Here is a 23,187-nt window from a genome sequence, read left to right on the forward strand (position 1 = left end):
TGCATTGTTGTGGCCACCAGGTGGCCTTTTTCTCCTCTTGTTTTTAGTTTATGATTTTTGTGAGATGATTTCTTTTTTTTTTTTGTTGTTGACTTTTGTTGAATCTGAGAAAAAGAAATGTTAGTACTCAGCGTTGTTCCGCGCTGCTGTGGGGCTGGAGTGCAGGGAGAGGGAGTTGGAGAGGAGGTTGATTTGTTTTTACTCTTCTCCCCCAGAATAAAAAAATCTCATTGAAACCTGACTGAATGACTCCTGGAAATTTATTGATGCCACCTGTTACACAATCATATAACATACACAAGTAAAATGAAAGAGTTCCTGTCCGTCCTTCAAAGAAAAATGAATTTAAACTATAATCACAGTAACAGAACTGGCACAGTTTGTGTCTTTGGCATTGTGTTAAACCCAGCAGGAGGAGGTGTTGCATTTATCTGACTGTGAGGCCATAGATTTAGTTTAATATGTCCTGCACAACAGAAGGTGTCAGAAGGAGATGATAATTTCACATGATGACAGAGGTATTCACCTACTGACACCCTTAACCATGTGAAGATAATGTGACCAGACAGTGGTGGTGAATACCGCAGGCGTGTTAGTTTTGACTGCAGAATAGTAACTGACATGACACTGGCTTCGCCCCTATGCGGAAGTAGAGCATAGGGGCGGCGCATACCACAGCTGTTATAATAGTAGTGGTAGTGAAACTCAATGCGTTACCCGAGATATTTTTGGGGTAATTTTTGCTGTATCAGCCAACACTGAGGCAGAGATGACAGGCAAGAAAATAATCCCGATAGAGTCAGAGTTTCAGAATATTCCCTCACCAGTCAGTCAAATTGAATATATTCCAACTCAGGTGATTTCTTAGTGTAGCTCTGGTTACAATAGGAGGCAAATATAATTGAAAGCGATAATGAATCTTCCAAAGCTTAAACACTTTTATGAGTTTGGTGAACATTCACCTTGATGCACGGGTAGCAACTGCAATTACAGGCAGATAGGGAAACACTGTGCTGATCAAGGAAAAAGAGTACGAGGTCTGAGGCACAAACAAGCTCCCTAAATTACTCTTTTGAGAAAATCCTTGAGGATTTTGTCCTAAATCCGCAGCTTTAATGAGAACAAGTGTTGGTGCACCTCTGCAGAGGAAAGAACTGCTCTATAAAGAGGTTGGGAGATTATTCCACTTGCCAGAGCAACATTAACTAGAGTTGTTCAATGAACAAATACACAAATTTATGGGTCTCACCCAGTCATGGCAGAGGTTCTATGTAACTATGTTGACAGATTGAGTTAAATTTGATGAATCACATACAAGTAAGTCATAATTAGTCACCATTCATGTGAGTAAAATTCTAAGCACCTTTTTCTGTTAAAATTTAAAACAAAATAGTGTTGCTTTTTTAAAAACATTACAGCTGCTAAAATAATGACATACTGATTATTACAGTTATGAAAATTATATCAACACTATTTGAGATGGTGCAGCTATCTTGCCAGGTTCCTCTTGGCAAAGAGATCGTAGATCTCAACAAGGTTCTTATCTGGTTAAAAAAAAGGTTATTGTTTGTTTTATTTAAAATTTAGTCACATACGCTTAAGATGGCCACTATTTATTTATTTTTGGTTGTATCCAAGTAAAAAAAAAATAATAATAAAAGTGTAAGGAGACACCATGCATTTTGAGGAGTTGCGATCCAGGTTATGGTCCAGTGCGCTTTAGATTTCTTAGAGTGCTGATGTCTTTCTCAGTTAAACGGATCATGTAGAGAATGCCTCACCTTACAATGAGGTGAAGATCAAAGTTTTTGAAAGCGTGAACAACTACATGCATCTCTCCTTGAACTATGTGGGTAAATTACCATTGTGTGTGAAGTGTAGAACAAGAACAGGTCAATTGTAGCCAGCTTAAAGGAAGTAAGTCTTTTATAGTAGAATTGATTTGACACACTAATATGTTCTAATTGTAAAGTTGACTGCATTTATTTCAGTCATTCCTGCAAATTAAATGAGCCTCCACTGACTGATGCTGTGGATGTATCGGGTTTTCAGCATTACCCCATTATTTCTGCATAATCAGACTGAATGTCATAAGTCTATTCCACAGAAGATACTTAAACATTGTAACACAACAAAAATTAGCAAACAAACAAGTAATCTTACTTAATCAAACTTTGGAAAACACTCTTTGCCCTCTCTGGGAAGAAACCCATTTCTGATTGCACAAATTACATTTATCAACTTGATATTTCACCAGTGTTGCCTCTGATTCTTTGCTTTTGTTTTCACGATGTATGGCACGAAGGCTGACATGCCGCGCTATCTCCTGCGAACAACTTGCTCATCATTAAGCAGAGCTTTGATGTATCTTGCGGATCCATTGTTAGCGCTAATGGTGCTGCCAGGCTTGTGAATTCATCAACAAAAGCAATCTCATTTTCTGCTGATCTTAATCTCCAGAGTTAATAACAAACAGGATGTTTGTCCGACATGAATCATGTCTGAACTGAACGGGAAAACTCGCATGACTTGTCATTTAAAGCTGAGGTCATATAATCGGGTGTATCGCATACCTCTTGACTGAGCTGCTGTTTATTGCTACACACCCTGTAAAATGTTAAAAGGCTGCCAGGAAATTTGAAAAAAAAAAATCTGGGCAATGTGGCTTGTGATTTCATTAAAATGGGTGTAAAGGCTCTGGGAAAGACTTCAGGCAAAACCGCCTATAGGCATGACTGACTATGAGGCCATTCACTGTCCAATTGCTTTTACTTTAGTTCATGGTTTGAAGATCTAATAAACCAAGTGATTATTCACAGCAATGAACATTATATTATGCCTTTTGCATATCACACCAGCAGTAGTGCCTCAGTTCTTAACTTTTTCTCTAGATGAGATTTGATTCTCAAATCCATCAAAAATACATAGAAATAAAAGTATGGTTTTTGTTTTTTTATAATTAATTTATGTTTAATGCTTAAACATCCATTTACATATATAGATAAAAAAAACTAAGATTTATGCACATACATAGCACTGGTGACTTTTAAGACTGAATGCGTGGAGCGCACACTTATTTGCAGAATGAAAAAAAAAAAACAGATTAAATAGTGATGCATAGGATATTTACATATCCAAACTAACAAAACCAAAACAGCAACATTCAACTTAGTGCAAATAATGAAGGGAATGTGTCAAAGCAAAGGGGGGAGGAGAACCTATTTGAATTGCATTATGCAGTTAAATTAGGTCATTGTGTGACCCCAAATGATCCATCTCCTGTCAAACACTGAAATTAGAAAGAGAGGCTGCTCAGAAATGTAAACACACGCTGCTGTGTGAGTTGCAGAAGCCTGCAAAAGAAGTTCCTGTGCAAAGAGGTAAGCTCAGAGACGTCAAGTGGCGCTAGATCGCAAACTTTGGAGTAAATAATGACAACCCTTTTACTGAAGGTCGTTGCTTTTGTTCTTCCTACTGGTGTTTCATTTAAAGAATGTGCCAATTCTATCTCTCTCCCAGCGTTGCATGTCTGAGCCACAAAGTGTCCCGTGAAAAATACAGAGAAACTCTTGGTAACGCTGCTGTTACCAAGGTAAACCAGTATGATAATTTTTGTCAAACTTATTTACTACAAAAATTTTCTTCAGATTGCTTTGCCACTCTCCGGATCTCTTTAATGATATTTGCTGTGTGTTTCTGTCAAAAATCCAACTTGTTTTTACGATTGGCTGACAGTCAAAACATTTAAAGGACAAGGTGACCTGCTGGAGCAGCTAGCGCACTCATTTACCGCCTCTCTGCATTTGGACTTTAATTAATAGTTTAATAAGAGCAGTGGAGCTGTGAGTCTGACCTGTTTTGCACCAGCATTAATTTGGTAAGCTTCTTGACTATACAGGAATTAATTACAGTGAACAAACTCTAAATTTGTAGATAGAAAATAAAGAGCTGAGACTGTTCATGTCCATAATGATTTCATGAGGGTTCCTTTACCAATTGAGTGTTCTGAATAAGCTAGACTCAAAATAGGTCACATTGCCTTTATTGTCATAATTTTTTTATTTTCCCATCCCATATTTAATTTTTCATTTTCATAAATTATGCAGTCTAAAAACGAGCAAAACAAAAGCAGCTCGTAATAGTGTTATAGTTTGAACCTTCTTCCATATTTATACACTCGTTCACAATTCTTCATGCCTATGAGGAGCCAAAAGCTATTTATTCTGTAATTTTACTAATTAAAGCAGACTTTGATTTTCAAACAGAAGAGATATGATGGCCAGATATGCCACAACACTGCACAATGTAAAAAGAATATACCCCTACTTATTTTTGGAGGACATAGCTCACAGTTAGATCAAACATGAAATGCCAGTGTTGTTGCGCAACACCCCCCCCCTCCTTTCTGTCTCTACTCTCTCACTCTCGTACTTCCTCTTCTGAGAGGGGAGATGTGCTACCAGCTCTCCTTCTAACGGGTTAATTGAGTTTCCTAAATCTGCTGGGATTTACCCTGTCCAGAACTGAAGTAAACTCTGTTTAAGCTGGTTTCGAGAAACGATTCGCCTGGTTATCTGACGACCTACATCCAGGTGTCCCACCCTTCTTCCCCCTGTGAATTAGCCAGACTGAGCAGCCTACAGCCAACTAGTTTCACAGAGCACACCTGTTAACGGTCGCTCGTTCTCTATTTTACAACGTGCATTTGTTATTGAACCAGGTAGGTTTTAGTGACTCGGTCGAGTCCCAAGGATGATGTTTTAAATATGGGCTACCAGCAACCTATAAAACATTTTCCACCTCTTCCTCTCCAGAATCAAACATCACAGCTATTTTACAACCATCAAAGAACTTTAAGGTGACTCATTAACTGAATGTCCACAACATCTTTTAGATTTTCTTTATGCTAAATATTTTATTAGTAAGGCATTTTTGCAAGGGTCAGTACAGCTTAATTCAGTAGCAGAAATAATCAAATAAGTAAAATCAGTCATCTAGTCTATCTTTCCCTACTGCTGACACTGAGAACTAAAAAAGGAACCTTAGAGCGAGACGGACGGAGCCTGGCGTTTCGAACCCGAGACCTGGCTTGATGATGAAGAAGGTGCTGCAGCAGGAGGAGGAAGACGATCGACGAAGGCAGGGATCTCTGTAGGTCCGATGAACTTCTTCTCCGCATGGATGGTGAGGTCACACAGGACTTGGTGCTGGCAGGAAAAAAGGCACCAGTTCTTCTTCTTTGTCTTTGCCTTTGTCTTCATCTTTGTCTTTGGGGTCAGAACCCAGCCGATGAGAGAAGTGCGATTCGAAGCCACAGATTGTGGGCCTGACGGGTTGGTCCCCATGCATGCACAGGACAGTCTCCGGCTCTGTGGCCCCGGCTCTTCTTCAGCTGCAGAGTTCTTTGTCCATCTCGATCTTGGCTCGAAGCTGCCCGGAGGATCCAACGAAAGGTTCCTCTTTTGCACCCACCTTTTATAGGGTTTATCTGTCTGCTTAGACAGATGATCTCATATCCGTCACTGTCTTAAGAGACATCATGTCATGATGTCTGTGCCAATGTCTCAGGGTTGCTCAACCTCCTGTGTCCCTTGCCTGCACAACCTTTCACCTACTCTCTACCTCCAACATATCAGTGATGTTTAATTGCAGTTACACCTTTTTACACCATTTCAAGTTTAATGTCAAAATCACATTTATATCACATTTATTTTCTTTAGCTTCTCTGATTTAGCATTCATTTATAATTTTATAACCATAACTTATTAATTATTCTTATTATAATCTTAATGTGAGTTATTACAGATGTTTTCTGAAAAGAAACCAAGAATAATCCATGATTCTAATTATTTTATACCAAAGTTACAGTTACTTGTTTTTCTTGTAAGTGTTCTCACAAATGTACGTGTAAGTATTATTACAAGTAAACCAATATTAATATAAGTATTTTACTTTGAATCTTATCAAATTACTCAAAATGTTTAGATTTCATTCAAACTTTCATGCTTTAAAATAAGGAGTAGTCTCAGCTATTTTTATAAATCTGCAGGCTGGAAACTTACTTCCTCTTTTTCCAGGAAACCTGCTTTTCCTGTTTAATGACTCTTTCTGACTGACTATGATTTCTTATGCTTAGATAGAAAAAAGTAGAATTAAAGCAAAGTTTGCATGAGACAAAAACAACACACACAACTAGATTTATTTTATTGACACTTAAGTCTACTGTTGGGCCTTGATATCACTTGAGTGATTCATTTTAAAGATAACTTTATTTATTATTACTGTTAAACTAAAATCTCCAGCATGGGGAAGTGGGATGAGCTCGGATTTTCTTGACACCAGTTGTGAAAATATATCTTAATTTCAAATAAAGAGTAATATTTTTTGCACTGTGTCAGGATTTTGAACATCTAACCAAAAATCCTGGTCAATTTAGTGGCAATTAAGACGCAGGATTTGATCCTATTCAAAGTCTGTCCATTTGTTAAAAATCTAGAGTTGGCACCAACCATTCATTGAAACACATTTACCTCTACAGTTGTTTTCTTGAGTTCACTGTTCAGTTTCATTTTGCAAAATAAACATCAAAATTAGATCAAGTATTTTATTTTTCACTCTGCAATTTTGAGTGTAACATTTGCTTTGAGGTCAGTCAGGTTTGTGTTAATTGGTATATCTGTAGTCAGTTGTTTTGAAAGGTTGAGTTGTTGCAGCCTAAGGCGATTCTCCCAGCAGCCTTTAGCACTAGTGTGCAAACTTAATAAAACTGTTAAGTAGCATTAAATATATGTACAGAGAAGACAGCGGGGGGTTTTCCAATGCTTCCCATGCATTTGATTAAGTAGCTCATATACAGTATATACTATAAGAAATATAAGCCGTTAGAAATCGTATATTTTGAGAATAAACCTGTAAATATATGCACAAAGTAGTGCACAACTAGGAAGAAAAGTGTCAATATTTTTAAAATTTTGGGTCCATGGCTGCACATTGCTTCCCCTTCTTTGTCTGTTCTTTGTGAGTAAGGGCACAAAAACCTAGAGAAAAAAAAATCCAGTCTGTAAAGTTTGGCATGCATTAAGCTCTCTTTCCCTGAGTACAATCCTAGAGCCCACCGGCTGTGTCTATAAGCTGCTACGTGAAGGTTTTTTGGAGCACATTATTATAAAATGTAAAAAGATTTCCAATTTAACAAAAACTAAAAAGTCTATAGCAACACTGCTAACTTCCCAAGAAATTGTTTCTCACCTAAACTCAAAGGTTCAGTGACGATTTCTGATATGGGCGACATGGGCAACTGCCCAGGGTGGCATCTCGGCTGACGGGTAAAACACTATGGTAAAAAAAAACTAACACTGTACATCACCCTGAAAACACCACATTACATTGACATGCTACTAGACTTGCTGTTTGAAAGTCTAGGAAAACTTATAAAACTAGTTTCATTCAACTTTGCAATCATCCTACAGATAATGGTTTTTTGGGCATCACATTAAATTCCAATAAAAACAGATAAAGTAAGAGCCATAATGTGACAAAATAGAAAAAAAGGTCAAAGGACATTGATAATTTTGTATGATACCGGATTATAGTGATTTCCCTATAAGGCAAGTGATTTTAAATATCTTATCTAGTTTGTTCTTCTTTTAACATATAAATAAACTGGCCTTAAGGGACCTGCTGTACTTTATCCTCTTAAAACAAGGGCGAGACAGACACTGAAATAGTACTTTTGTCTTTTGTTCCCATAAGATACTTGGGGGAGGCGTTTTCTTCTTTATGGCTGTCTCCATTTAGTAAAGCAGAGAAAATGGGGTAAATATTTTATTAGAATTGTTACAATTCATTAATGCATATTATGCTGAGTAGATATTCATTGAACAATGCCATCTCAGAATCTAAGTTTGTGTAATGAATGTCTGTGCAACATAATGATGGGGTGGTTAACCACAAGTGGACTCTGGCAATGTGAAGCCGTGTTGTGAGATGCAGAATTCGATGGTGGGCCTAAGGCAGAACTCAGTGGTCCTGATTGAGACTTTAGACAGCTGTTGTCCCTGATGTTTAAAATTAATCTGCTTTGATCCTGAACCTCTTTTTATTTTACCATGATTATTAATATTTTTTGGTGGCTTTCCTTAAATTTACAATGCTGAACCAAATCACACAATTTAACATCTCAATAATTTATCCTAGACTGATGAGCCGTTTTTAAATTCTTTGTTGATGAGTTAATTCTTCGACTCTATGAATATGTGCAGACCACAGAAGGGTGTCCTCTATCTCCAGTCTCTGAGGACACGAAGTCAGTGGGTGAAACAGCATCAGTGGGATGTATGCCAAGAGGCTGCGCTTAGTTACAATCAGCTCAGTGTTGCATCATCACTGAGCAAAACTGTAGACAGACTAATGTTCACATTGAGGGGAGGATTTGAGTCTTATTACACAGCAGGCTGCAGGCCTGAAACAAAATGTCATTGTGTGATTTATGACATGCTACAAGCTAATGAGATAAACAGAGCCTGAATCGATTCAGTCGGGCAGGAACCAAGCCACAGGGGCATATGCAGCTGTCTGCAGTGACTGTATTGACACGCTCATATTCATAGAGCCAGTGAAAGAGATCCGAAGGCTGCAGTTTTGGCAGGGAAAAGAAAAAAAAAACTGTGCTGTGTCCTCTTTCTATCTGAATGGAGCCGCTTTGCCCAGCGCTGCAATCAGGGTCGATGCGGCTCAAATCAAACGCTTGTGATGGGATCTGACAAGCCGAGTACTTACTGCTGAACAATCACTGCTAAGAAAAGCTATTTTCTCGTCAAAGACAAACAAGATAAGGATGGTGTGTAGCAGGCAACTGTGAACAAACAGATGGGCATGAAAGAGCATTTTGAACTGCAGTTAGTGATAAAGCATGTCACAGTTAGAATGTGGATGACCGTCAGCCTTGCTTGCAGACTTATATTGTGGAGCTACTGCAGCTGTTTGGCTCACTTGGTAATGGCAGATAATGGCTGATATTCTAAAAAGGCTGTGGTTAACTAATTAAAACCTTTACGCCTCACGAGGATCACTGTAAGAGGATAAACAGGGCAGGGTGCCATGTGTAGTGCTGAGCTCGTCTGGGCTGCAGTGCAGGGTGACTGAAAAACATCCAGTGCAGGGCTTAAAGGAGGAAATTTTGTGTCCCAGGCATTTTTAACATTGTTGTTTTATTTTACATCCCATTATTTTCTTCCATTTAAATCAGCAAATTAGTCGTATGAACAGAAACATAAACCTAATCTCTCGACTCCATCTCCCAAGAAAAACAAAACCAAAAAAATCCTATTTGTAAGTGGTTATTATGGGAATTCTGCATTTGATTGATTGTTATCATTTGGATCTGACGGAACTCCGTGTAACTTAATCTGCGTCTGACTGAATTGGAATAAATTAGATTTATTTTATTTCTAGAATGAGTTAGCTCATATTCCTGAATTGTTCCTTCCCAACCAGATTATTTTCCCTGGAAAAAAACTTTGTGTTTCCTCAGAAAAATTGTCTTCAATACACCTAAATTGGATTTTTGAAACTATAAAGAAGGTTAACATCAGTATTGAGGCAAAGCCTTCCCAAAGCCCTGACCTAAACACTGCAGACAATAGCTTAAATCCATTCTTCCAAGTATTCCATGAAAACTAGTCAACTATCCAGCTAGAATAACCCCAGAGGCTTAAAGATTAGCGATAAAATATTGTTGTCTGCATATAAACTGCTAATTATTATTTAACTAAATATTTGTTTGGCATTTTTCTAGTTGCATAATTCTGTCTGAACAGACAAAATCAACAATACAATTAATCGAGTGCACCAAATTCTTGTTTTAAGAACCTTTTTATTTGTACACCTTATAATCAGTCAACAATGGATAAAGAAATGCATCTTAAGTAAGACTTTCTATATGGGAATCATACCCATCATGCCAACATGTCTTAACTAAATTTACCTGTAAATAAACTGCAACAAAGTGCAATGACTTGAATGTAGTCACAGCTTGATGAAAACTGATAAAACCAGCTGAATTTTGAGTTTGCCGCTGTCTGATTATCAAACTCGGAGGGAGGTATGATGAGAATAGGGGCTGGATTCTCAGAAGAGGAGCATTTAATTGACTGTGATCGACTCAAGTCTGGTCGGGACATTTGGGAGTGAGTCATCTGTGACAGACTGTTCGAGAAGGAGAGCTACAGCTCTTGCATATCTGGCATTGCAGTGTCAGTTTTTTTGTTTTTTTTTTGCACACACAGCAGACAAAGAGAACAGAGATGTCTGTCTAAACCATGTGTTACAAAAGGTTTTGGGAGGGGAATACTTTAAACTGCATACAAAAGTGTCATGTATTTTATCGCATTATAACAGGGTTTTGAACGAGGCAAGAGTTACGCAACCAGGGTTTCTGTCCCCAAATGGATGGAGGTTTCCATCCATCCCTTTTCCATGCACAACTATTCTACATGCTTTCTGTCAGGCTGACATTTCAAATAAATGCAAAAAGTGTGTGTGGGTGTGTGGGTGTGCGGGTAGGGATGTGTGTGTGTATGAAAGATGGAGAGAAACGTGGGCTGAGTGGGCCATTAATCTTAATGTTTTCATATATGTTTTGGTTCATTTGTGAAGCAAATTAAAAAAATTTTCACATTTCCCCTAAAACATTTAAAACTTACTATAAAGTTAAAGGTAAAGTGTAAAAATTTTAGGTATTAACAATTTATCACAGTTACTTATAATTTTGCTCAGCTTTACATTAGTAATAGAGGAGGACAGTCAGGAAAGAACATTTGTTATAAAACCTATTTGTAATAGTTCATGCACTGGTCTGAATATTAGTTCCAGTACAATAAATGTTTATGACTGAGTTTAAATAAAAACAAGTCACCAATGTTTAATGCAACTAAATTATCAAAATTATCAAAAGCTACTGAGTTCACTGAGTTTTACGTACATGTTGGTGTTTATCACCGCCTGACAGTCTATCCACATACAATCTCAATTATGATGAATTTAACCGCAGCAAAAGAGAAAACATGCTTTTACACCTTGTTTAAAGCTGAGAAATGGGAGGGAAATCAATACGGCCCTGGTGCAAATGAAAAGCATGCATGCAACGATAATGGATATGGATTTCTGGGTCCGAGGCTCATGTTTCATGCTCATGCAGTGCTCCGATCTCTGTGTCCACTGCAACACATGATGACTGATGATTCCTCAAGGCGTGGAGCTGTATTTCTGTGTGTTAGGATGTATTTTAGAAGTTGGTCAATTGCTTTAGCGAAGAGGCAGAAAAATAATCACTTATTATGGTTTAAGTGCTTTCTTCCGAAGTGGCTGTTCCTCTAATTTCAATCAGCTTAACATAGCAGGTTTGGGGGGAAGGGAGGGCCCAGAATGCTGTGCTCTTACTCCCTGTGTAATTTGTAGCTGTCAGGGGTCGACTTGGGTGAAGACAGAATGCAGATGATCTCGCGGGCTCCTGTTTAAGTGGTGGCTCAGATGCAGGGAGAAAGCTAAATACCTGAGTGCAAAAGGCAGTGTGGAATAAAGAGAGAAAGCGCAACATAATATTTGTCCTGCTGGGAGAAACAGGATAGCAGCCTTGAGATGCCTCATATTGTTTGTAATCAGCAAGAATCCCACTCTGCAACTGGCCTCCTGGTGTGCCTTTGTGGGGGGAAAATATTTCATGCTTGACTAGTTTGTGTGTTTGTATGCGAAAATCACGGGGCTGAATCTTAAATATTTGCTTGGCTAATTATTTTAGTACATATGTGCTTCTCTGTTTTTGCTTTTGTTTCACTATAAAAGACGGGCAAACTATCATTCCTGATTTTTATCTTCTATCTATTTTCCCCTGGTGATGTGACATATTTTGCTTTCCGGCTTTGTAAACATTAAAGTGAGGAAAGAGAATTAACAATAGGGGTGCAACTTCTGGCTAGCTTCCACTGTGACAGTTATGTCATCTTATGTTTCATATGGAACTAAGTGCATGCAAAACCAGAGACAATTTCTAACTTTGAATATTCTTCACTTAGCGAACGTTTCCACACCGAAGAATTATATTACTACTGTGAACTGGTGTTGATTAGTGCTGTGTTCCCTGATTGAAAATAGGTTCAAAATCAGGTTTTTGAGATCCTGCCAATCAATCTGAAAATTGGCCAATTCAGTGGCTGATTCCTTGGGGCCTCTAATTTTCTGCAATCAAACACTCAAGCTACATATTTTCAAAAGGTGCAGGGTCAGACTGGTGATAGGGAAAATGCCCGGTATGCCACATCACCAGTCCAGAATGATTGGATATGTCATTCAATCATTCTCTTACATCTGCTCCATTCAGATTTCTTACATCTGCTTTGTGCATGCTGTCTCTGTCCTCACACACAATGACTCATGGCAGAATTGCAGTTCCTTGTATTTTGTGGATGTAATGGTCTGTATGCAGAAGGAATGACACTTGCTGAACAGCAAAGCAGAAACTCCTAAAGTCTGAAAGCCCTACTTTTGTTGCAAGTGTACAATATGCATTGTTCAATATAAACATATAGTAGTATTGTTCAATTGTATTGTTCAATAATAACATATAGTTATTACTACCACAACACGATTTCCACAAATCAAATCCAGATGCTGATCTTGAAATTCTCGTAAATTTACTTTCCACAGGCAATCTCTCATTTTCATAAAAAGAATGCTTTACTTCAAACCAGAAATTTCCGGACAATTTTTTCTTTTTGTGAACGTGAAAGTGAATTTAAGCTTGGTTTTCTTCCCTTTTTAACACTGTTAATATGCCCTATTCATTCTCGCAGATACAAAACTGTCATAGTCACCTTGTGAGTGTGAAGACACTTACACTCCACCAATTTATCACTTCATTCTGCTTCCTCCACTTCTATGTTGAGTCAATCTGGAAGCTTTCCTGTAACATAAAGCTTATGTTAGAATGCTAAAAAAACTGAACATATGGTCAGTGCAGCAAATGTGAAGCACAACTCCAACTAAGCACAATGGTTTACAAAGATATTTAAACGGCTTCCTGGCACATTTAAGAAATAGTAGTATTAATAAATTGGATTTTCTCATTCATTGACAATAAGAATTATTCTGGTCTTATGCAATTTCCAAAAAGCCCAGCCTTACACACCCACACGGGGGGAAAAAAAGAACGTAAAATATATTCACTTAGATCAAACATCCTGATATTTTTTTTTCTTTCAGTTTAAATTAGATGGCAGAAAAGGTCCCAGACTCTTTCAGCCACAGGAAAAAGGATTTTATCCTTTATAGATGGCATGTGGTATGTAGCCTATTTTCTGATTTCACATTTTATGCAAAGTTGCCCTATGTGCCTCTTCCTAAACCAGTCACTACAAGTAAAATTAATTAAAGTTGTCCTCATTAAGTAAGCAAGGCTTCATGTGACAACCATAATTTAATAATAATTGTGATTAAATAGTTGCCAGAGGAGACACTCGACTAACAACCTGCTGGTCGACCTACCTAATCAACAAAATTGGTAATGACAGACATGCATGGATCCATCTTTCACTCAGGGGGTAAACTCACAAACATTAACATGTCTTTAGAGATTGATATAAAAGTAATCTTTTGGGCTTTTTTGCCAGAAAAGTGTGGAAGGGGGTTTGGATGTATCCTAAAGGATTAGAGTTTGTTAACATTTTATGAAGTATTTGCAACTCTATTCATATCATTTTGACTTGTTCACATTTTGTCTTACTACAGCCACAAACTTTAACTGAATGTTATTGATAGTTTAGATGAGATAAGAATATATGTTTACCATGGTTTTCAAATCTTGCCACAGATTCTGATTTTAAAATAAACTTTGACTTTGGGTAATTGTATCTCATGACTAGACTTTGTAACGCATTGTATGGTTAACATCTTGAGGCCAAAGGCCTTAAAGATTAATCATATCTTTTGATTATTTTGATTGATGACTTAAGATTTTAATGGCATATTCTTATTTTATTGTTTCCTCTTTTGTTTGTACAATCAGTTATTTTATAAGAGGCGTCGCAAACACCCAAATCAAACTGATCAAAATAATAACTGATGATAAAATCGAAACGCAGGCTGTGAAATGTACACCTACACCCTAATCAAGACAATAGAAACTAATAAGCCTTTGAAACCGCCAGCCGTGACTGAATCCACACATGCTGTGCATAAACGGCAGGAGAAGATCCGCATCCTCCACAATCCATGTTGATGTGAAAGAAGGGTAGAAAAAAAAATGTAGACTGACTTAGGATGTCATGCGCTGCACAAATGTTCACTTAAATACAAAAGCTGTTTTTTTTTTTTCTCAACAGAATTGTGGCAGTAAATGTTACCTCAAATCCGTTTGCCCCAGGTTACATCTCAAGGTTAAGAGAAGCCATTCTTGACGTTTTTATTCTCAGAAACACAACCTGCTCCTAAACACCACCTGAGCCTCTCATGTTTTGTTTTGGGTTTTTTTTTTTTATCATTCCTTCCAGGCACTGATCCTCATCTCTATTCATCCCCCCCAATGAAAGTGTGTTCTGCTGTTATTACCAAAGGCACCAAGGTTAATTTGAGCCACAGTGTCAGCTGTGACGCCATGCCTTTGGTTGGAGGTCGGCCTGAACACACAGGTGTTTTCTGATAGGGTACCACCTTGACAGAGGTGCCTCTGACACCACTTGGTTATAACATAATTGCAACATCGCCTGATTTGAAAGAAATGGGGCTAAGTCGTGGCGGACTGGACAGGAGATACGGACTGGACGTCCAAACTCCATTAATGTTAATTGGATTAGAAATACAGAGGCATGGAGAAAGCAGTCAATCAGTAGTTGGGGGGCAGAGTGTGATGTAGGGAGCAAGGAAAGAGAGAATCCACTGTGATAAAAGGCTTATCTACAGCTGAACCTCCAGTGTGTGGGAGGTTAATGCAATGTCATGATGGACAGATTCCATTCTGCTGTCTCATCTGGGAGACAGAGCCATCAGAGAGTAAAAGGCAATTCGTCTAAAGATTTATAGCTAATTGTACATGCATGAAATCCAAAAGAAGGCTTATGCATCTCAATTTGAAAATTAAGTGGCTTCTGCAGTAAATCTCTGCTGCAGAGTGTTCACAATAACAAGGTGAGAAAAATTAATTTTGCTTTTTTTTTTATGTTACGAAGGCCCTGCCATGCTTGGTGTTTGTTGCATGAGACTGCATTAACCCTAATCACATACTGCATTGCACTTCCTAAAGGTGTTAGATAGAAGCAACATTAACCTGGATGCTCAGCATCTTTCTGAAAGGAGGAGACGGGATGAGAGGCTCGTTTGTGCTTTTCTGTTCCTGTGAGACTTCTGTGATGTGTGAGGATTTCTGCAGCTGCTGCAATCTGCAGACACATAAGGGCTTGGTTTTTATGTTGTTAGACACAGGCTCATTCAGTGTGTATGCAGGATTGTATTTCTCCTACCTAAGCCAAGAAAATGAAGAAAAAAAATAATAAGTTGACCATTTTGATTTTCCATATTTGCCAAAACCAATTTAATATTAGGATGCCAGTATATGGTAATAACACTGGAACAATGGCTCATTTACAAATAATGAAATTGCTTTTTGTTAAAACAAAGACTATTCACTGCTCCCCTAAAACAAGCCTCTTGTATTTCTAGATTTACAGATAGATCAACAGTGAATTTCTCGGAAAATATTTCTTCAGCTGATTTAACTTAAAGGTAAGAACGCACATTAATCACAAGAAGTAAATTTTCATCTTAGAATAAATTCAAGACATCTAAATTGGTGCTGAAATATGTTAGAGATGTGCATAAAGGCATACATAAAAAGCCCAATGTATACCATTTTGCACTCTAGCATCCATGCCCTCTTCACCCACAATGTTGCAGTGGGGCTCATGCCTCTATCCAAAGTGGTAAACCTTAAACTGGTTGACATGTTCACAGGGCAACATAAAGACGAACAAGGCAATTGGATGGTGTAATGCTGTCTCTTTAAAATCTAAAAAAAAAAATTTCTTTACAGTTTGTTGGTCGTCCATGTAGCATAATCTATGAATAAATGGGAATGCAATATGTAAATTACCATCATTTCCAGCCACCAGATTTTTTAAATTATGATAATTACTGCAACCCGATAGGCCAGGTTCAGACAGATAAGGTCCATTTTAGCAGTTAACCTCTGCAGTAAAGTTTTCATTATTCCTGTAAATATTTCTCTGTCATATTGAGTTATGAAATGTAGTCTTCCATGAATGCAAATACAACAAAACTGCAAAGATCATTGTCACACATTCCATACTGTAAATTAGCGCTACATGCCAATAACTTTGTACCAAACTTAAAGAAATCCAAACCCATTCAAAAAATTTGGATATTACTGAAATGTCAGGAATTTTACCACTAAGTGAAACACTTGGTATAGATTAGATAGTTATATTAGATCAATAAAACCATTGTATTATACAGAAATATGGATTCATGAAAAGTATTTTCAATACCTGCTTAAAGGTTATTATTTTCAAAAGGTACTTTTCATCTGAATGCATATTCAGAGTAGTCTACCTATGTGGCAGAGGACCAGTCAATTCTGTAATCAAGAGATTTTGTGTTGAGTCTGAAAAAAACAGAGCTGTCAAAAAGTGTGAGCTGTCAAAAGATTTCATCCAGGGACTGGGGAGAGGCAGCCTGTGTGTTGAGTTTCTTCTTTTTTTTTCATCTGAGGGCCACTGCTGGCTTTATAGATATTTTTGAGTGACGGTTCCTTGTGATAATCAATCCGGCTCAAAATACAACATGTGTGCGGTTTTGATGCAGACGGAACAAAATAATAAAAGACAGGGCTTTCACATTATACATACAAGTGAAATGCTCTCAGAACCTTTTGTGCTGCGGATGGAGAAAAAAAAAAAAAAGGCAGAGTACTGTACATCAAGCAGAGCCTGAAAGGGATCCAGCACTTTGGCTTTTTGTGTTGGGATTTGTATACTGCATGACATTAATTCATAAACTAGCATTTGTATGAGCCAGACTTACATTAAAGCAGAAAATGATGCATCAGTGGTATACATTTTGGAATTGCATGAAAAGACATAGTCTTAAGTGGCTTCTACAGGACTTTGCAAAAGCATTCATACCATTTTGATTTATTTATTTATTTTCTAATTTTTTATTTTTTTTTGTAAAATGTAAAATCAGTCTTGTTTAGTAATTTCTCTATACAGTCACATTTTTGTGCAATAGCAACTGCAAGTAGCTTGAACTTTGTTTTCTAGCTTTGGGCATCTAGAGAGTAAAATATTTTGCCCATTCCTCTTCACAATAACTCAAGCTGAAGCAGACTGGATGAAGAGACTTTTAGTCTTAGATTATCAAATGGATTTAGAATGAACCAAAGTGCCTAACACCTGAAGACAATTTAATCTAAACTTTTCCCTAACAGCTTTGGTTGTAGGTTTAGGGTCATTAACCTTTGAGCAGCATCCCTGTCGCTGCGTGCCCCCAGCATGATGCTGCCTCATCAATGTTTCACAGTGTGTTCAGTGTGATGTGCCTTGTTTGCGTTCACCTCTCATGGTATAAAATAAATGTTGGTCTAATCTGAACAGAACACATGTTCCCAAATTTACTGTAGCCACCAAAGCTACCAAGAAACGTATCCTTTTTCTTCCACTTTACAACCATCATAGTTTGTGTCGTTCTACCACAAACTATGTGAAATAGATGAAAATTTGTGATTGCTACATGATGAAATGTAAAAAGTTCCAAATGCGTACCTTACAAATCGCTGAATGTGCAGAACACACAAAAAAGCCAGTAGAAATGTAACTTCACCTCAAAGTCAGTCGGAGTAAGGAAAAAAATTGAATCTTTTTCAACCAGAACTCCTCCCGGGTCTTTCGAAAAGACGCTAAGTTCAGAATGGGGTGTCAGATCCCTTCTTGAAGTTGTGCAGTTTTTTTGGCAAGAGTTGTCTGTCTTTGATGCTGTACATCCACAGCCACTGATGGATGGCAGAGTAAGGACAGAGACCCTTACACTATTCATCAAAACCAGACAACGTGTTGGAGTCTGGTGGCCTCTGTGAAAAATGAGCACCGTTACCTTTTCTGCAGTGTGAAAAGGGTAGGAACACTGGAAAAAGTCCCAGCTAGAGCAAAAAGGTGCTTATTTTAAAGCTATAGTTTCTTCTTTGGCTGGTAACTTTGCCTCACGGCTTATAAAAAGGCACTCAATGTTTTGTTGTGACCAATGTACAGCATGATAAATCGCTCTGTCCACTGTGGGCCGTGCTCAGCAGGGCTCCAAGTAGTTATTTAAAAATGAGCAGTGAGAAGGAGACACAGGTGCTTGAAGGATGCTGCGCAAACTCGTGTCAGCCTAAATGACACTTTGCATGTGAATCTGTGAGGCAGCACCTGCATTACCCAGAAGCTGTTAAAAATCTGTTAAAACGGGAAAAGGGTGCAGGTCACAGAGAAGAAAAGATACACTAACAGCAGGAATGAGGAATACAGATATCACTAAAATCCTTAAGAAGCCCTCTGAAAAAAGACCGTTTTTTTAAAACGTCTTATTCACCATTACTGCATTGATACGCAAACAGATTGTTACCGCAGGGAAGCCACTGTTCAACCATCAGTCAAACTTAATAGTTGTATATATATCTTTATCCTCTCAGAGAGTAGCTTACTGGGCTGAAGGAGCAGCTACCGTTTGTCCTGTCAGTAAGAGTATGCCTTGATGGCTGGAGAGATTAAATCTTGTTGACTTGTCAGTAGTTAAAATATACATTCGAAGCTAAAACAAAAGAGACAGAAAGAAGTGTTCAGCTCCAACATCAAGCATTCAGACATTATGTCTGGAGAGTCTGTGAACGTTGGTCTCTTCTGTCTTTTCGGTATGTAAGGCAGCATCTCTTATGTCCAACTACATCAGTTCTCTTTTCAGTTGTTTCGACAAGTTAAACATATTTGAAAAAGTAAATTCACTGCAGCAATTCCATTAAAATGGTGAAAGCAATTTATTATATACATATGCATTAAATTCAGAGTGATAAATTACAAGTGGGATGATTATGGCTTACAGCTAAAACCGAAAGCTCAAAGGAGTTTGAATACAGAAATGTGAGCTTGCTGAAGTACTGTATGTTTTATGTGTTGCATACATCACTTAAGCAGGGCTCAGTTTGCATTACTGACTGCATTAGTGCAGCATGTCATGGGGTCGATCATTCTGTAGCTTTGATAGAATGCTAAGACCTTGGTCCACATTTGCATTCATTCCTCATCTTGACATTACCCCCATAGATTCATAGGTTCAATCAGGCTTGTTTACTGGCCAATCATGCCAATTGTAAGTCATTCAGTGGAGAACAAATTTACTGAGCTGTGCGAAAAGAAGGGTGAAGAAGTGGCAGACATGATCTCTATGGGCTCAGCTCATGGGATGAGAAGTGAATTTGAACTTCTGCCATCTGAGAGGCCATTCAGGGTGCATTGTTACAGAAGAAAAACGTGTGAGAGATTATGTAAATCAAATTTCCATTTCTATGGACAATAATGCTTTAATCTTATCTCATCAATCATGGGCATTAAAGTAGGTACCTTTTCAGTGTGGGCAGGTGCCAAGTCCAGCAGGACAATGGAGTCAGCATCTCCAATAAAACTCATCACGGGAGGGAATTATGAGAAATGCTTTAAAATACGGTTGTAGATGGCTGTGAAAAACACCAACATATCATACGACGGTCAAATCTGTACTGACAGTGGAAACTTCTCACTGGACCTCAAGCAACTGTCCTACGTTACTGTGTGTGGTGCCTCTTAAACTTCTTAATCCAGCTGCACACCATGCAAGTCCTAAACTCTGAAATAGGTTTTGTGTTGCTCCTCTTAAGACTGCATCTCCTTGCTTCTTATGCACTTTTTTCTACCACACTTTTTTTCCTTCCACCCAACTTTCCATTAATAACTTTAGATACAGCACTTTGAACTGATTCTTCAGCGATGACCTCCTCAATCAGTGACTCTTTGCTTGGGAAACTGTCAAATCAGCAATCTTTACAGTAATTTAAAAAAAGAAACTTTAGCCTAACATTTTAGATTTAAAGATACTGTACTTCTTTTATTACACCCAGGTCATATTCAACTTTTTCTGAGAAACTGAATGTTGGATTCAACATCCAACAGTCAAAGCACTTCATTGATGAAGTGCTTTGATTGTGTCAAAAGCTGGATGGCAAAACATTTTCTCTAATTAAATGAAAACAAATAGCAAGTCTTGTTTGTGCTCTTGAAAAACATACAGCTCTAATAATGGAAAACCTTGGTCCATTTAGCAGCTTATGCCAATCTTATGACATCTTAGGTCTTCCATCAGTAACTTTGGGGTAAATTGTGATTCTGACTTTGCTTCAATCCAATTTGGAAATTGTCCTTCTTCCATTTGTGCCTTCGATATTGGATTGTTTTAACTCCTTATTTACCTGCCTGAACAGGTAAATAAGGACCTCAGGACCATCTGAGCTCCTTATTTACAAGGCATCTCACGACCATTTGCAAGCTGTCATCAAATTGAGGAATAAAATATGTTTTTTCTAGTTTTAGACAGCGTAATTATGGCTAGATTTTTTGAGTAATTCTGCTGAGTCTTGTATGAGGTGATGAGACAGTGATGTGACATGATATGAAAGAACTTGAGTGATGAAAAGAAGCTAGAAAGATCCTAAGAAACAGGGAATTGCTATTGCTGCCGGTTATACTGACACTACAAGTGACCTGGTGTCATTTTAAAAAAATCTTTGAGTGATGTACTTTTAATTTTAAAGACTTAAAACTTCTTCTTTTTCCTGAGCTGATAAGTTTGCTTAAAAAAAGGGAGTGTAATCAGCTGTGCCTATTCACACAGACGCTTCTGCTTTCTTGCTCACTTTCTGTGACACACACACAGTCAAGCACACGCACAGATGCACGAACACACACTTTGGGTTAGATTAATTGTAAACTGCCTTTGACTGTGATTTTCAGTTCAAGCTTAAACTGACCCTGTCCTAAAAAAAAAAAAAAAAACACATAAAAGCTTCAAACTTCCCAGTATAAATCCTATTATAAATTCAAGGTGAAGTCTAAAGTGTTTTTTATTTCTCTGAATTTGTCTTATGAAGATCAGTTTGTAAATGTTGTCTGGTCTGATGTTTGCATGTGTTATTGGGATTTCTTGCTGAGTGCTCAGGATAGTAAACAATCACAAACGATATTGCATTCTATGCAAGTTTAGCTTTGTTTACAGAGACAGGGCTGTTTAATTGCTCAGTTTAATGCTCAAAGCAGCTTCATTTGGGAATTTATTGGATTTTGCTAATATGCTCAGTTTAAATTTATTTTATTGCCTGCTTTATTGAATTCAGAATTATTCTTAATTGTTAGTGTTTAGATTAAAAATTCCTGTGTTCTGGAACTTGTACATATCCTCAGACCTTCTCCTACTCTAATCATAAATTTGAGGCTAATTAAAACATCCATGTTAAAAAATTATTTTTTCTGAGAATCTGCCATCTGTTGGATGTAAGTGGTTCATTTTATGTGCTGTATTTTCTCATAGACATTCAGATTTTCCAGTAAGCTTGTGACCTACAGAAATCACACAATTGTGTGAAAACCTATTTTGCCATTTGAAATACAGAACTGTTGTCCATTTAAATTGTGTTGTTGTTTTATTGATTAATTACTTACATAATTAATTAAGTGATTATATGTTCTTCAATTTAAGACAAGTCATTTTCATTCCTGTTTTTTTCAAGTGCTTCCAAAGTGTCTGAAATTAACCAGGAATTGTGATTGCCTCAGTAGTGGTGTATAAGCAGATGGCAGACAAATCAATATGTAAAATTAAAAGAGCTTTTAGGAAAACAGGTAAGGAACAGAACATTTATTTTTCTTGGGCTACTGTCACACTAGCTTACTTAAAAATGTGTTACATGAGTAAGAATAGTAGAAAATGAAGTTCAAAACAGCAAAAATAGTAAATGAAAAAATATTTTAATATATCCTGCAGTGTTTTCTCCCATACAGCAGTAATATTTAAGCTGTTGTATTGCAGTTACAAAAGCTTGAACAAAAACATTTGAGTCAATTAAATCCAAATGTACTGGGTCAGACTAAATCAGGGTCTTAGTCTTATTTATGCCACAGCCACACTAACTAGCCTAGATGAGTTTCTTTTCAGGCTGACTTCCAACATTTTTACGAGGACAAAGTTTTCCCTTACTTCTTCTTTGTAAATTCACTGCTTTTGGAAAATAATGTTAAGAGATCACGGGTCAGATTTTATTTTTGAGTTTGCAGTAGAGTAACCAATTCTATTTGAGGAACCTGATTCCCTCTGCTTAAATGCGGTAAATACCAAACAGATTTTAACGCTGTCTCTTTGAGATCAAACCTTCGTGACCCCCAATTTAATGTCAGGCTTCCTCACAGATGTAAGTTTCTCTGTGATAACACTGTGAAAAATTGAAGGTCTTGTTGCTCCAGCACATCCCATCACTCACTTCAGGAAACTGGCTTTTTTTTTCCTTTTTTTTTTTGCCCAAAGCAAGTGTTCCACATGAGCGTACACTGCCTGAGTGAACATCCAGTATAAGCTTGACAAATTGGTTCCCAAACAGCAATTATTTCAACATCAATTAGCCACTGAAGCTGCACATTGTTGTAGAAGACTTGTAGATATGTCTGCACACACAGATGCTCTGTGTGCTTGTTTATTTAATGTTTAGTGCCAAAAAAACAACCATTCATGCCAGATACACCTTCATTATAAAAGCAAGACAGGCACCTGAAGTGCACAGCTGAGATGTAATTAGATTCTACAAGATAATCAGACTTGGAATGTGTCCTGCAATTAATCGGTGCAGTGAAATATGCAGATCAGAGGATTTATCTCATCCAGCGTCAACTGTTTCCCGACGGATTCAGGACTTTTGAAATACTTCAAAGAAGTTCATTTTTGTGGTCAGCAATTATAGCACACCTCCAAGTTGGATGTTTGTAACGTGCTCTGCTAGCTCGGCTCGTCTCTCTCTCTTCATTAAAGCAGCTGTTTCACAAGACACTTTTTAGGAGGCAATTAGAAGAGGAT

At 37.6% G+C, this 23,187-nt stretch overlaps 1 protein-coding gene and 2 long non-coding RNA genes across 8 annotated transcripts in view; 1 reads left to right on the forward strand and 2 right to left on the reverse strand.

Annotated features, from left to right (window-relative positions):
• b3gat1a (beta-1,3-glucuronyltransferase 1 (glucuronosyltransferase P) a) overlaps positions 1 to 23,187 on the forward strand; it is a 90,304-nt gene that overhangs the window by 9,147 nt on the left and 57,970 nt on the right. The gene's annotated exons all lie outside the window — the stretch shown is intronic.
• LOC114161812 (uncharacterized) overlaps positions 1 to 23,187 on the reverse strand; it is an 81,873-nt gene that overhangs the window by 5,840 nt on the left and 52,846 nt on the right. The window lies entirely within an intron of this gene.
• LOC114161813 (uncharacterized) lies at positions 36 to 8,314 on the reverse strand. Its single transcript, XR_003599084.1, has 3 exons — positions 8,303 to 8,314; positions 4,035 to 4,039; positions 36 to 237 (listed from the first exon to the last, which is right to left on the reverse strand). It is a non-coding gene; the product is annotated as an uncharacterized LOC114161813 (long non-coding RNA).

The sequence above is a fragment of the Xiphophorus couchianus genome, chromosome 18, assembly GCF_001444195.1.
Source record: "Xiphophorus couchianus chromosome 18, X_couchianus-1.0, whole genome shotgun sequence".
Lineage (NCBI taxonomy): Eukaryota > Metazoa > Chordata > Actinopteri > Cyprinodontiformes > Poeciliidae > Xiphophorus > Xiphophorus couchianus.